The sequence below is a fragment of the Pygoscelis adeliae genome, unplaced genomic scaffold, assembly GCF_000699105.1.
Source record: "Pygoscelis adeliae isolate BGI_AS28 unplaced genomic scaffold, ASM69910v1 Scaffold124, whole genome shotgun sequence".
In the NCBI taxonomy this organism is placed as follows: domain Eukaryota; kingdom Metazoa; phylum Chordata; class Aves; order Sphenisciformes; family Spheniscidae; genus Pygoscelis; species Pygoscelis adeliae.
Window position 1 is genome coordinate 1,015,288 of NW_008824791.1, and position 13,781 is coordinate 1,029,068.

Below are 13,781 nucleotides of genomic sequence, written 5' to 3' on the forward strand. Positions count from 1 at the left end.
GCGAAAGCAAAACCCAGCCACTAACGAGCACTAGACTCTGATATACAGTAAGGCAAGCAAGTCCCGTGGCAAGCACAGAAGCCTGCCCATTAATAGCTAAACAGCAATAACAGCTGTAAATTCAATCTAGCACATTCCAATCAAATCTGTCGGTATCTTGAACCCTTCGAGCCCCATGTTGGATGCCAAAAAGGACTGTCATGGTTTAACCCCAGCTGGCAAATAAGCACCACACAGACACTTGCTCACTCCCCCTGGGGTGGGGTGGTGGAGAGAATCAGAAGGGTAAAAGAGAAAACTCGTGGGTTGAGATAAAGACAGTTTAACAGGTAAAGCAAAAGCCACGCACATCAGCAAAGCAAAGCAAGGCATTCATTCACTCCTTCCCAGTGGCAGGCAGGTGTTCAGCCATCTCCAGGAAAGCAGGGCTCCATCACATGTAACAGTGACTTGGGAAGACAAACACCATCACTCCGAACATCCTCCCTTTCCTTCTTCTTCCCCCAGCTTTATATGCTGAGCATGACGTCGTGTGGTGTGGAATATCCCTTTGGTGAGTTGGGGTCAGCTGTCCCGGCTGTGTCCCCTCCCAGCTTCTTGTGCACCCCCAGCCTGCTCACTGGTGGGCTGGTGTGAGAAGCAGAAAAGGCCTTGACGCTGTGTAAGCACTGCTCAGCAGTAACGAAAAGAACCCTGTGTTATCAACACTGTTTCCAGCACAAATCCAAAACATAGCCCCATACCAGCTACTGTGAAGAAAACTAACTCTATCCCAGCCAAAACCAGCACAGAGGGGAAAAAATACCTCCTGCAAGCTTGTGGTGGTTTGTGTGGAGCAGGCTCAGTGTTGGATGGTGAGCCTGGTGTTGATACTTAGTCTTCCTTATGGCTGATCTAAGTCTTATGTTTGTGCTTACAGGGAAGAAACCTGCTCCAAAGTGTCCTGTAGCCTGTGTGAGGGTGGGATGTGACAGTGCTGGGAAGATGCTCAGCAAGAGTGAACTTAAAGTATCCCACACCATGGTGGGTGAGTTATGAAACAATGTAAAGCCTGTTCTTTAGCGAGCAGAGCTTGTATATTCCTGATGATGGCCGAAATAGGAATATTGTGCTGTGGCAGGAAATCCTGCTAAAGCAGCAGTATGGTGTAAATGGCAGTTTTGCTGCTGACGGTTTTTGCTATGGAAAAGCTGTGCTTACTTAAAAGATTCTCATAAAGACCAAGTTATTGCTTTATGGTTCATTTCCTGTACTGTGGAAGTGATGTGCTAGCCATATTATTTTATGGAGTAATATGTAATGGTGTTAAATTTTTGGCTTTAGCAAAATAGTAAGATTTATGAAACACTGAAGTTTGTAAGTGAAGGAAAAAAAATCACAGGGAATTGCAGTAGGCAGTTTTTAAATCTCTTTGAAACTGTAATGTTCTAAAAGTTTTCATTATGACAAGGTGCCTCTCTTGATTTCCAGCTTTAAATGCCTTTTGAAGGCAAAGATAATTGTTTTTCATGCAAATCAAATGACCACGCTCACTTTGGTCTTCAAAGTGAAAGATGCGCTGACCAGTGTTAACGAGAAATGGTGCTATTAGAGTCAACAAGGAATAGTTTCTGCAATGCCGTGCTTGACTGTAGAAGAGAATAGTACAACTGTGAGCAGTAAAACAGAATTTTGCTGCTTAAGGGTTTAATTTAGCAGTTTTGGAAATCCAGATTTTGAGTTTCTCTGAAACTGGTGATGGAATTTTATTTTGTGTGTCAAATAATAATTTTAGATCTATTGTATTCCCCTTGGAAATTAATGGGAAATAAAACGGAGCATGTGCAGACCACGTTGACCATTGACACTATCAGCTGATGTTTTTCAAACTAAGCTGCACTGTATTTTTGGCACTGTTCCTTTCCTATTCTTTTTATGTTCTTTTTGGATCCTGGCTTTGTTGAAACTGGTTGGACCCTAAGCCTTTACACTTACAGGTGCAATTCCTCTTTCACTCTGCCTTCTGCAGGGCGCAGCAAGCAAAAGGATGTTTTTGTTCCATCCAGCACAAACACCAGACATAGCCTGGCCACGCATGTGTGAAGGGGAGCGGGATCTGGCATGCGAAGGAGCGCTGGCTGCCTGTGAGGCTGGCTTGTCTCTTGTAAGCATTGCAGGCATGTCCTTGGTCTGCAGTTAGTGTGGGCTTTGGTGTCAGCCAAAAGCCCCTTGAACTGGGAAAAAAGGAGTTTTTGTTTGATGCAGCAGCAAATCAAACCTCTCTGATCCTCTTGAAGAATGATGATTATGATGAGGGTGGTGAGACATAGGAACAGGCTGCCCAGAGAAGTTGTGGATGCCTCATCATTGGAAGTGTTCAAGATCAGGTTGGATGGGGCTTTGAGCAAGCTGATCTAGTGAAAGATGTCCCTGCCCACAGCAGGGGGGTTGGCTAGATGATCTTCAAAGGTCCCTTCCAACCCAAACCATTCTGTGATTCTATGATTCTATAAGAACATCTTAGGGCCTGTTCTTCAAGAGGGTGGTGGAAATAGCTGAGCAATGGCTAACCCGATTTGTTTCAGAGAGGGCTCAGGGACAGATATCAGGAGATCAGTTTTTGGAAGAGGGCAAAAAGGTTGCTGCATCTTCAGAGAAGGAACATGGGACACTTGTCACTCTCCCTCTTCCACTTGGTAAATCCGTGCTTGCTGAAGATGTGTTAATCTGCCTGTTTTCTGCCAGTCCTCTGCTGAGGGAAGCATTTTGATTGTCCCTTTTCAACACCAGAGTAGTTTACATCAGTCTTTAAAAAGCCAGTGTGAATGTGTCCTTTAATAATCAAACCTTGTAATTAAACGTTGGTGTTGTCTTGCTTGATAAGTCTAGGGAAATACGATATAATAAAACAGTGGATCAGAAAAGTGCTCTTCAAGTAGTACTCAGGGGATCACCATCCAAATGAAGGAATGCATCAGAGAGGCCTGAAGCCAGTTGGTATTTTCCCCGATGATTTGGATGATGGAACAGTGATTCATGATTAAATATATTTGATAATAGAAAATTCAGGCTAGGGGGTGGGGCTCAGGAGTTTTAGGCAACAAGCTTCTGATTCAAAACAACTGAGAGAAACTGGAAAAATGATTTGAAAATAGATTGTAGTCCAGGGAAGACAAATGTGAATTTCTGCATTGTAACAAGCAATAATCATTCAGTTGGTTACAAGGTGGGAAACAAATGGATAGGTTGCAGTTCTGCAGAAAAAGATCCAAAAATGACAGTGACTGAGACAATATATTATAGCGAAAAAGTCAGTTATTCTGCAAGGTTAGACAGACAGAGGTGACAGGACATGCAAAGGGATCCTACTCTATGTGGAGATAATAGTGGTAATTCCTCGGCAAGACCAACTGGAGGGGCTTGAAAGGAATAAGAAGAAAGACCAGGGCCCTACACCGTGAAAAGAAAGACATGGGGTTGTGTAATTTAGGGAAGGTAAGGCTGAAAGAAATCAAAGTTTTCAAATAAATGAATTGTATGGAAAGACAAAAGCAATAATCTGTTCTCTGGTCCACGGTGGCCAGAACAGGCATTAAGATGATTTTGCTGAGAGTAACAGTAGTTGGGGTAGGCAACCTGCAGAATCTCTGTTCAAACCATGTAGATCACGTCTGTCAGGGATGGCGTAGGTGCAGCTGATCCTGCCTGGGGACATGGATATGTGCTGTGAATTCATGAGGTCCCACTCGGTCTTGTGCTTCTGCAATCAAATGGTGGGGGGACCCTTAACCTGTGGTGATGCAACATTTTGGCCAGTGCTTTCTTCTGCCTTTCTTCAACCCCATGCTTCCAATTCCTGAACTTGGACTCCTCTTCTTTGCTCTGCCTGCTTGTTGACATAAATTAGGCAGCAAGTCCTTTCAGGCAGGGGCTGTGTTTACCTGCCTATTTATCTGGCATCAGTGGGGCTCCAGTTTCGACTGGAGTTTCAAGCATAAACAATAACCGTTGTCAGAGTAGATTATTCAGCGCAGAGCAATCTGAAGTCATTTGGTTATGAAAGGCTCCCCAGAGCATGAGTACTTGCTGCGACCCAGAAATGTTGGCATGAAAATCGATTACATGGTAGGATTTATGTGGCAAACTTGCAATTCTTCCTTGTGCAGACAGCACACAGTGTCATGGAGATGGCGCCTATTGTGTGAAATGTATGTGCAGCCTTCCTAAAGGGAGCACAAACTCTAGCCATGGGAAAGAGGGCTAAAGGAGCCCATTTGTCAGGAAAAGGGGCGATGAAGCTGGAGGGAGAGTCTTTGGAGTTTCTGAAGTGAGATGACATGAACAATAATTGCTGGGGAGGGAGTGAGATATAGGGGCCAAAGATGCAGGGTATGAAGCCGAGTGACTCCCTTTGGACACATCCTTTGAAGGGATGGCAGCTCTGTTGCTTGAGCGCCGATTAGATGAAGCACTGAAGAATACACAGCTGTTCAAAATGGGCCAAAAGCCCTTTTCCTCTTCCATTTCTCTGCTCTGCTGCTGTGTGCTTCTGATGAACGTTCCTGCCAAACCCTGCTTTCTTTTTGGTTGGCGGGGAAAAACCGGGCATAATTATTCATATCATCTGCCCTGTTTCAGACAGCTTTGCTCCTGTTACTGCTGCAGCCTGGCAGCAGCTGAAGGTACAGCATCTCTTGAATGGTGTCGTGGTTTAACGTCAGTTGGCAACTGAGCACCACACAGCTGATTGCTCACTCCCCGCCCCCCCAGTGGGATGGGGGAGAGAACTGGAAGAGTAAAAGTGAGAAAAACTCATGGGTTGAGATAAAAACAGTTTAATAATTGAAATAAAATAATAATAATGCAATAATAATAATAATAATATACAAAGCAAGTGATGCACAGTGCAATTGCTCACCACCCGCCGACCGATGCCCAGCCAGTCCCCGAGCCGTGGCCCCCCCCACCAGCTTTCCCCAGTTTATGTACTGAGCATGACGTCACATGGTATGGAATGTCCCTGTGGCCAGTTGGGGTCAGCTGTCCTGGCTGTGCCCCCTCCCAGCTTCTTGTGCACCTCCAGCCTTCTCAGTTGGTAGAGCATGGGAAGCTGAAAAGTCCTTGACTAGTGTGAGCACTGCTTAGCAACAACTAAAACATGGGTGTGTTATCAACATTGTTCTCATCCTAAATCAAAAACACAGCACTGTACCAGCTACTAGGAAGAAAATTAACTCTATCCCAGCCAAAACCAGGACAAATGGGGATTCCCCACCAAAGTTGTGGGAATTGTTGAGAAGGTCCCCAGCTGTTTTACCTAGTGGGTCTCTCAGAGCTGTTAAGGACAGCCACCTGGGCAGACACACTCTGGGGGCGCTATGCAAAAAATTCTTAGAACAAAATTTTTTATTTCTCTAAAAATAGTTTTAAAATGCAAAATTTGTGCTTCAAAAAAAAAAAAGAAAAAAAAAGCCAACCAAATCCCTCAAAATGGCTAAAGGTCTCAATGGGACTGTGTTAAGTCTTAATCTGAAATGATAAATCTGCCCCAAAGACTAAATGCAGGAGTATAGCTCTGAAGATGATCAAAGCCACTCTTCCAGTGCATTTTAACTGGCACAGCAAGGGAATTTCCTAGCAAGTCATTATTAGTATGTGAAAGTGCAACGTGTTAAATATCTACAAAGTATGCTCAGAGCAACGAAACTGTCATCTTAATTTCTGCTTTGGACAAGTTTCAAAAATACAGAGCTAGCGAAATAAAGCATCAAGGAGATGTGCCTGTCCAGCATCCACGTCTCCAGCCGTGGCAAATACACAATTCTTGAGACTACAGCAAAGAAACCACTAACAGAGCTATGAACTTGTGTGATAGTTTCATATGCAGTGAGACACAGTTTCTCTCCTAATCCATATGGTGATCAGTTTAAACCATGAAGTGTGAAATGTGATTACCCTTGTCCAGTGTTTGAATTAGGGGGCTGTAAGGAAAGGCTCATTGCTCTGGCTTGCATGAGGGAGGGGAAAACAGGCACAAAGACCAAGAGCTGCTTCTGCATATCTCTGTGAGGCAGGGCAGAAATAGAGTCCTCTTCCATTTACTCGCTGAGATTTAAGTATGATGAAATAGAAGCGTTAAAATTCTCTCAGGAGGGGGTTAATATGGATCTTCGGTATGGACAACAGCTGCTATGGAGGACAAATGAATGATATGTTAGTCTTTCCCCACAAATTGGCAATCAATTCTTGGGAAAAGCAAGACATTTGGAAATGAACATTTAGCTAGTGCCAGGCTTTGTGCAGGTCATAACCACTTATGCCATAGATATGGTCACAGTCTTATCTTAGCTTTACCTGAACATCTGTTAGTTGGCACAAAAGTCAGAGTGCAGCTGCCTGTGAATTAACCTGCATTTGCAGATTGGTTTTTTTCCCCTGGTAACCTCATCCATTTTGAGTGGGCCTGCTGGTTATATTAGGAGAGAAGTTGACGGGAACCTTTGTTTCATTTTTCAACAGTTGACAAGATACTGTGTCTGCTTTGGCACAGTTGTGACACTGCTGTATCTGAGTAGGAGCAGTGATGTGGAAAGACTACCACTTCTGTCTGCTGTAGAACAGAATTGGGGATGCCTTATGGTATTGCTTTGAACTGACAAATAGGTGTCAGTTTTGCCGAAAAAAAGCATTTTACGCCATGTCTAGATGAAGCGGATACAGGTGTGTCTACAGAAATACAGAAAATAGTACTGACAATGGGCTTCAGTTTGCAATGCACTGACTTGGAGCCCGTTCCCCTACCCTGCCCTGAAAGGTTTCTAGTGCTAATTAATAGAAAACCTGGTGTGCTTTGCTGTTGATCTAACACTGGTACTTTTCACACCACGAGACTGGGAAAATCACTTTGGGGTTGGATAACCTTTCTTTTGAGTCTGTGCTGCCATTTGAGTTGTTAGCTTCATAGAGAAGCCACAATATTCACTAATCTGTGTATGTCAGGCTAGAATGTGTATATAAGAACAGCTGAAAACTAGTGGTGGTTGTCATTGAATTTCACCAAGTGAAATTTCCTGTTGCTTCTTCACTTGCTTTGCTTTTCTAGACTGAATTTCCATGTTATCTAACCAGTTATGGTAGCTTTCTAGAGTCAGAGGAGTCGCTGCCCTGCTCTGGAAGCAGCTGTGTGAAATGTTTTGATTTTAAAAGTGTGGTTTCATCTTAGTGCACTGGCAGCCTGCGATTGCCTTTAGAGAGACAAATCCCATAAATACCAACATTCATAGCGCTGTCTGCTGTAATTGGCTGCTTGCAAGCATTTGACTCTGCTTGCAGTTGCTTGGGCTTGGACATGTTAGAATATTCATGAGATATCGATGGTCCGTATCAAAGGAAAAAAATCCATTTTGCTAGCCAAGCCTGGAAGCTAGACTTAAAGAAATCCACACAGTACAAAAAAAAATCTCAGCTTTAGTTTGGTGGGCTGCTAATATGTGGTTGGTCTATCTGAGGACAGAATGGTGTTCTCCACCTGCCTATAAAATGCTACACAACAAATACATTAGAGTAGTAAAGACTAATAGTCTTTACTAAAGACTAATAGTCTTTACTCTTATTCTTTCTCAGAGACTTTCCACTGGCCTTTGAAAACAAACTTATTTTTATCTTTTCAATATTCACTTCACGCAAGCTATTGTGTAGACTATTGGCAAGCTACCTACAGAAAGATTCCCTTATGGTTGTATGTTGCCCTTTTCTATCACATTATTGACGTATTAATAACTTTTCAAGCATAAGTCTGTGCACTGAGATGTTTCAGGGCTTTTTTTCCCAGTCTGCTGTGTCCTTGAGGAAATTCGGGAGGGATGCTGGAGAGCTGTCATCACACTGGGCGAGTCTCACCACTGAGCGCAGGGATTTTCCCTCATGAGCTGAAGCCTCCGACCTGCCTCCTTGACCCAATTCAGTGGCTTTGCTGCTCAAAAAGAAAAAGCAGTGGAGGAAACGGGGTGGCTTCAGCTTCAGGCTGGGTGCCAGGAGAGGTGGGGAGATCCCTGTGTTTGGCCCACTGTGGGTTCGGCTGGGGTTCTGGGGTGCCTTTAGCGAGCCCCCTATTAAGCAGCAACAGCTTTTGTCATTCACACCCTGTCCTAGGCTTGAACTGCCAGCATGTAACTGCAAGGCTGTGGATCCCACATCAGTTAGGCAGTATTTAAAAGGTCCATTATTTATTATAGAATAAGCAAGTACAGATAGGAATGACATAGCTTGAGCTATGAATCACATCTGACTCACATTAAAGGTTACAAGTCCAATTCTACTTTCATCTGTATTAAGTGCTGTTCTGCTATTGGTGCTAATACATGCAAAAACAGGCGTTAGTACAAGAAAGCTTTTAATATGAAGTATTCATCTTATCTCATTTCAGACTAGGTATTTCAAGTGTGTCATCACTTGTATTTAACAGTTGTCAAAACAGTTGAATACGGGAGAGGCGTTGTTTCTCATCAGCAAACTTTGCAGCCTGCCTGACTTCAGATAATAAATCCCTTCGTAGCATAAAATGTTTTCCTATGGAGAAACCAGTTATTAACTTTTGCCTTCATCGAAGTTTTAATAATATGCTGCATACAGGAGATAGCTGTGGTTTGGATCGGAGAGAGATGAGAAGAAATGTAGCAATTTATATTTACATATTAGGCAATATGTCTGGATGATGTGGGATGTGAGAGAATTAATTATGTAGAGCTGCAGTGACAGCTGAAAAATGAAGCATACAAATACGGACCTATCTTTTGACTGTTGCTAGTGCTGGCCACCACAAATAATAGTGACTATGAAGTTGGCCCTGCTTGGTTAGTTCATTATTTCAAATTAACTCTAATTTCCTCCAGATGTATGTGGCATTAGTCATTTTGGTACGGTATATATAGTTTGCTTAATATTTTTTGGATTATTTGCTATTCTTACTCTGGGCTTGGTTTAGTAATCCTGATGATGCTATTTCTATTCCCCCACTACATGACTGAAACATGCTGGAGAGAGCATTAAGGGAAGAAAGGAAATGCACTTGGGCATTCTAAATTTCATAATTTTATTAATATTGATCAGTGTTTTAGGAGCTACAAACACTTTTACAAATACTTGGCAATCTCCAAATATTTGCAAGCAATTAATATTCTGGTCTGGTAAATGAACACAAACTAAGCTATGGGTTTAAGTTTTTTTTAAAGTTGTGCTTTATTTTCAGCTTTCTTTTCTGCTCCCATGCTACTGCATTTGATGAAATTGCCTCCAGCCACAGGGGTTTGTGTTTATTGCAGGGTATCATCTTCCACAGGAAGTTAAAAGCCTTTGGGTTCATGAGGCAGGGAACTCTCTGGCTGCATTGCTGTACAGCACTTCGCTCTAGTGGTCTCTACCATAAGCAAGGCCATGCTCACAACTGCTTCGCTGGCTTCTTTTCTTTTTTGTTGCTGTTACATGAACTCAACTTAGTGCAAGAAATGCATTTTTTGGCATTGGCGGTCACTTTTACGGTCCTTGTGCCTACTGGCTGGTGCACAAAGCACAGGAAGCTCCTGACCAAGTGCCTCCAGGCAGCTCTGACACCTAGTATCAGCAAGCACCGCCTTCCCACATAAATCCTTTATCTTCCTGCTGGAACTCCCTCTGCTCTCCACCATCTCCTAATTGTTCATCGCTGATGCTAGATCTTCACTTAGAAGCATGGTTCCCAAAATTAGTTTACACCAATATTGTCACTGGTAACAGCAGCAGCTGGCAGCAGCTCTGGGCTCTGCGCTTTGTGCGTGAGCAAAAAGAGATGGTCATCGGTTCAGGCAGTGTTTCGGTAAGATGTGAAGTATCTGGCATGCAACTTATCTGGGAAACCCTAATTAAGACCGTTCAGGTCCTGCAGCATTGGTCATCTGTGGCTGGTTGTAGAGAGTTGAGGAGATGTCATGGACCTACCCCTAGAGCCTCAGCTCTGAGCTCTCACTCTTGGTGCCAGACCTCAAAATACTCTCCGCTTTTCTTGAATCCTTGAAAAAAGTTAAGAAACAAGTGACATCTGTCTTGCACATCCCTTCTTGGCATGCAAGTAATGGATCTAATGACTACCAAAGGAGACTTTAAGAGTGGAACAGGCAACAGAGAGGAACAGGATCAAAACTTTGCAAGAATTTTAACTGTGTAGCTTCTTGGGATGTTTGTTTCATTTGTGTGGCTTTTAAAATTTAGGGTTAATTATTTGAAATACAAGCTAAGCGGGATATAGAAGTCCCTAAGTAGCCTTTGGAAATCAAAACCGTTTTAGTTAGGCCCCGCTAACCTGGGGAGGAAAATACAGCTTTATAATATCAGGCAACAAAATGAAACTTTACCCTAGCTGAGACCTCCTTGGATATTTGTACAACTTTGCACGAAGTTTTAGAAATGTCTGATGTACGTGAGCATAATAAATCTCCTGCTGTGTCTCAGCTGCAGGCAAATGGCTCTATCTCTGAATGGTCCATGCAAATGGTTTGCTATACTTGAGGGGCAAATTGTATAATTAGGCAACTAATAGTAAAAACTTCGCTCTTCCCCACTGGAGTGCAACATATTCAGCTGAATGTATTGCTCATTTGCTCCTTGAAGTTCTTTTTTGCTTCTTAACCAGTCAGCACTTGTTGAGTAATCTTTTTTTCATATAAGAAAAACAGCTCTGATTGCAGAGTCACTGCTTTCTGTAGTCCCATACTGAATACATCTCAGACTCATTTCTCCTTTTGGGCCTACGTGTAGAGGAGTCATCAATACAAGATACTTCGCAATTACCTCTGCTTGTTCAGAGAAGGCAATTAAGCATGTGATTCTTCGTCTTGTAAAGCGATGCTTTGTCTTAATGGATCATTTTGCAAACAAATTCTGATGATCCATTGAGCACATGGGTTAAAGTGCCGCAGTCTCATGCTGAATACTGCTGCAGCCACAGGTGGTAAATAAGGCAAAGGGATATATATGCAGTAGCAGTCTTTCCGTGAGGGTATATGATGTGGTTGAGGGAGAAAATTATTAACACAGGGGAAAAAAGTAATCTTCTATCCCTCACAGGGCCAGTGGTATCCAGAAGTAATTACATCACCGTCTCAATCTTTCCAGTGTCATCAGTTTTGATAATTATGTATGTGCCTGTCTCTAATAAGCAGTAGAACTTACCTAAACTGGAGTATATCTTTTGGCAAGACATTACTTCTGCTTGGAAAGGATTATGTGTGTTTGCGGACTCATTTGGCATAGGTACGTGATTATTTTACTTTGTTAGATGGTATTTGAAGATGGTTTTCCGAGACGATTTGGTTTGTGGGCTTAAACAGCCCCGCGACTGGCACAGGAGTAAATAGACTGGAGGAGGATGTTTAATCTGTCATCATTTGTCATTAGTAAAGCAAAATCTAAAGAAAAGAGTGAGGATGGACTCTAGTATGGCTGAATTCAGTCTCATACTGCAAGCTATTGCCTGTTCACGCTGTCTAGCTTGGGCTTCTCTGGTACCTATCAGAAGTTGAGATCCCCAATGTGTGCGAGCAGGACCTCTGCCCAGTGCCTCCCAGCCTCTAGGGACGGCTGCTTCTGATCGGTTAAAACATACATGTATCAGTCATGATTAAAGAGCCAGTCAGAAAAGCAGTCTTTTCAATTTTATAAGGACTTAAAATACACCTGCGTAAAGCCTGTAGCCGATTTAGGGTTTGAATCAACAGGAACATTCCTTAGGCTATTTCTGCTGGCAGATGATTTTTGCATAGGAACAGTTCTTAAGCTTATACAAGATCTGTTCTCAATTTTAAATCTCATTCTTTATTTTAGCTAGCTTTAAACGCTGACACTTCTAACATATTTATCTTCTTCATCCAAACCATCTCACTCTGCATCGTTACCTTCTCTGCACCTCCAGAAGATATTCCTGATTTTTTTCAACGTGTCTGACCATATTGCTTGGATTCCTGGTTGATGTCAGTGAACATGGGCAGTGCTGGTATACTGGGGGAATACAAAGGGGGCGGCTGAGTGCCCCCTGCCACCCCGGCTTACAGCAGGGATGGCCTAGGGGCCTGGAACTGGGAGAAGACACCACAGGCATGCTCACACCCATGTCTGTGCCTGGCTTCTCTGCATCCATGCAGCTCCTCTGGCATTTTGAAGGATGTGGGCATGCAAGAGATGTCTGCAAGGATGGGAAGGTAGAACAGACATGTGGTGGGAGAGGCTGAGACACCCAGTAAATCCCTGCACACATTGGATGCTGTGAAGGTCAATGACTACACTCCTGAAGGCGAATGTCAGTTGGCCAGAAAATCCAGGACGTGGGCTGGATGTGTGCAGGGGTTTTATATTGTCCAAATGAGTTCCTAGGGCACTTGGCCCACCTAAATGGTTGGACAAGGCAGGGAAAATCTTCCCTCCGGCAGGCAGCTTGGATCAGGAGCATTGCTTTAGTGAAGGGCAGGGCTGTTCCCTTCATCTTAGACGTGATGGCCAGTCAGCAGCTGTTGCAGCAGCTGGTTAGGGGTGAGTACTCTCACGGCAGCCAGCAGTCCCACGGGGCTCACACATAGGGTTCAGGCCATTGCTGTCCCAGGCAACCTGTGCCATGAATAATCTGCAGAGCAGGCCACCTCATGCTGTTGCTTCCCCCAGGAAATTAAAAGTCCCCTTGGACCCGAGCTGCCCCTGTCCTGTGGCATGGCACGGTCAGACAGGTATCTGGCAGCTCACGAAGGAAGCAAAACCCCATTCTCATGACATGGCTCCCAGATACTCTGTTGTCCCTTCTCCAAAGGTTTATTGGTGTCACTGTTTGCTTATAGATCTGTGATGTGAAAGATTAAGAGGAGACTGGTCTTGTAATGTAACCTCCTGCAGTCGGTCCCTAAGTTAGATGCTGCAACTACCCCCATCCTTCCCCTGGCAGTGAAAACAGCTGTTTAAAGTTTACTTTGAGCATTGTGACCTAAGCCTGCATGTGGGTCATGGGTGACCCACAATGACCACTGCTGAAGGCACAGGCTGACATTGCATGACATGATTTTCCAAAGTGACTACTGGCATTGTCTTCTTAGTTTTAAGACACCATGCGGGATCTGGGTTTTCAGAGGACAAGTCCTCAGTGCTGTCTGAAAACTGAAGCCTTCTGAGCTGCTCTGCATGCTGTATATGCAGGATCGGAGAGATCCAAACTCACAGTTACTTTAGAAAATATAGACTGGAATATTTCAAAATGAATTCTTCATCTTTTAATTTCTGGGAGTAATTCTGTTGACATCACTGCTGACATAGAAATTGTCAGTCTTTCAGTTTCATTACTGTCGCTGTGGGTACCATAGCAATGGGAGCGTTGTAATACTTCCAACTTTTATAATGCAAAGAAAATCTCAACCTTTTTTAAAAGACTTGTTTGCTCTGGTTGAATTCAGAGAAAATTCTAGCCTTTGCTTTTGTTTGGTTTGGGTATCAAAATCAGAAGTTTGGTTAAATGGTGACTTTTTGCAATCTTTTTCTTCAAATCTAGATTGTTTCTTGCATATCAGAAATCAAAAACTAAGTGAAGTGTAGCAAGACTTTAAAATATTAGCTTTTCCAGATGTGACACTTGAGCACAGGATGTTCAAAGAAAAGGCTCTTGGCTTTCTACCAAGATGTCAAAGACATTCAGGATGAATTTTGTTAATTGCCAAAGACTAAATGGAAAAAGAAAACATTTTGTGTAGAGGTAGAAAATTATTCTGACTCTTTTCCATTACACTGATTATAAGGTC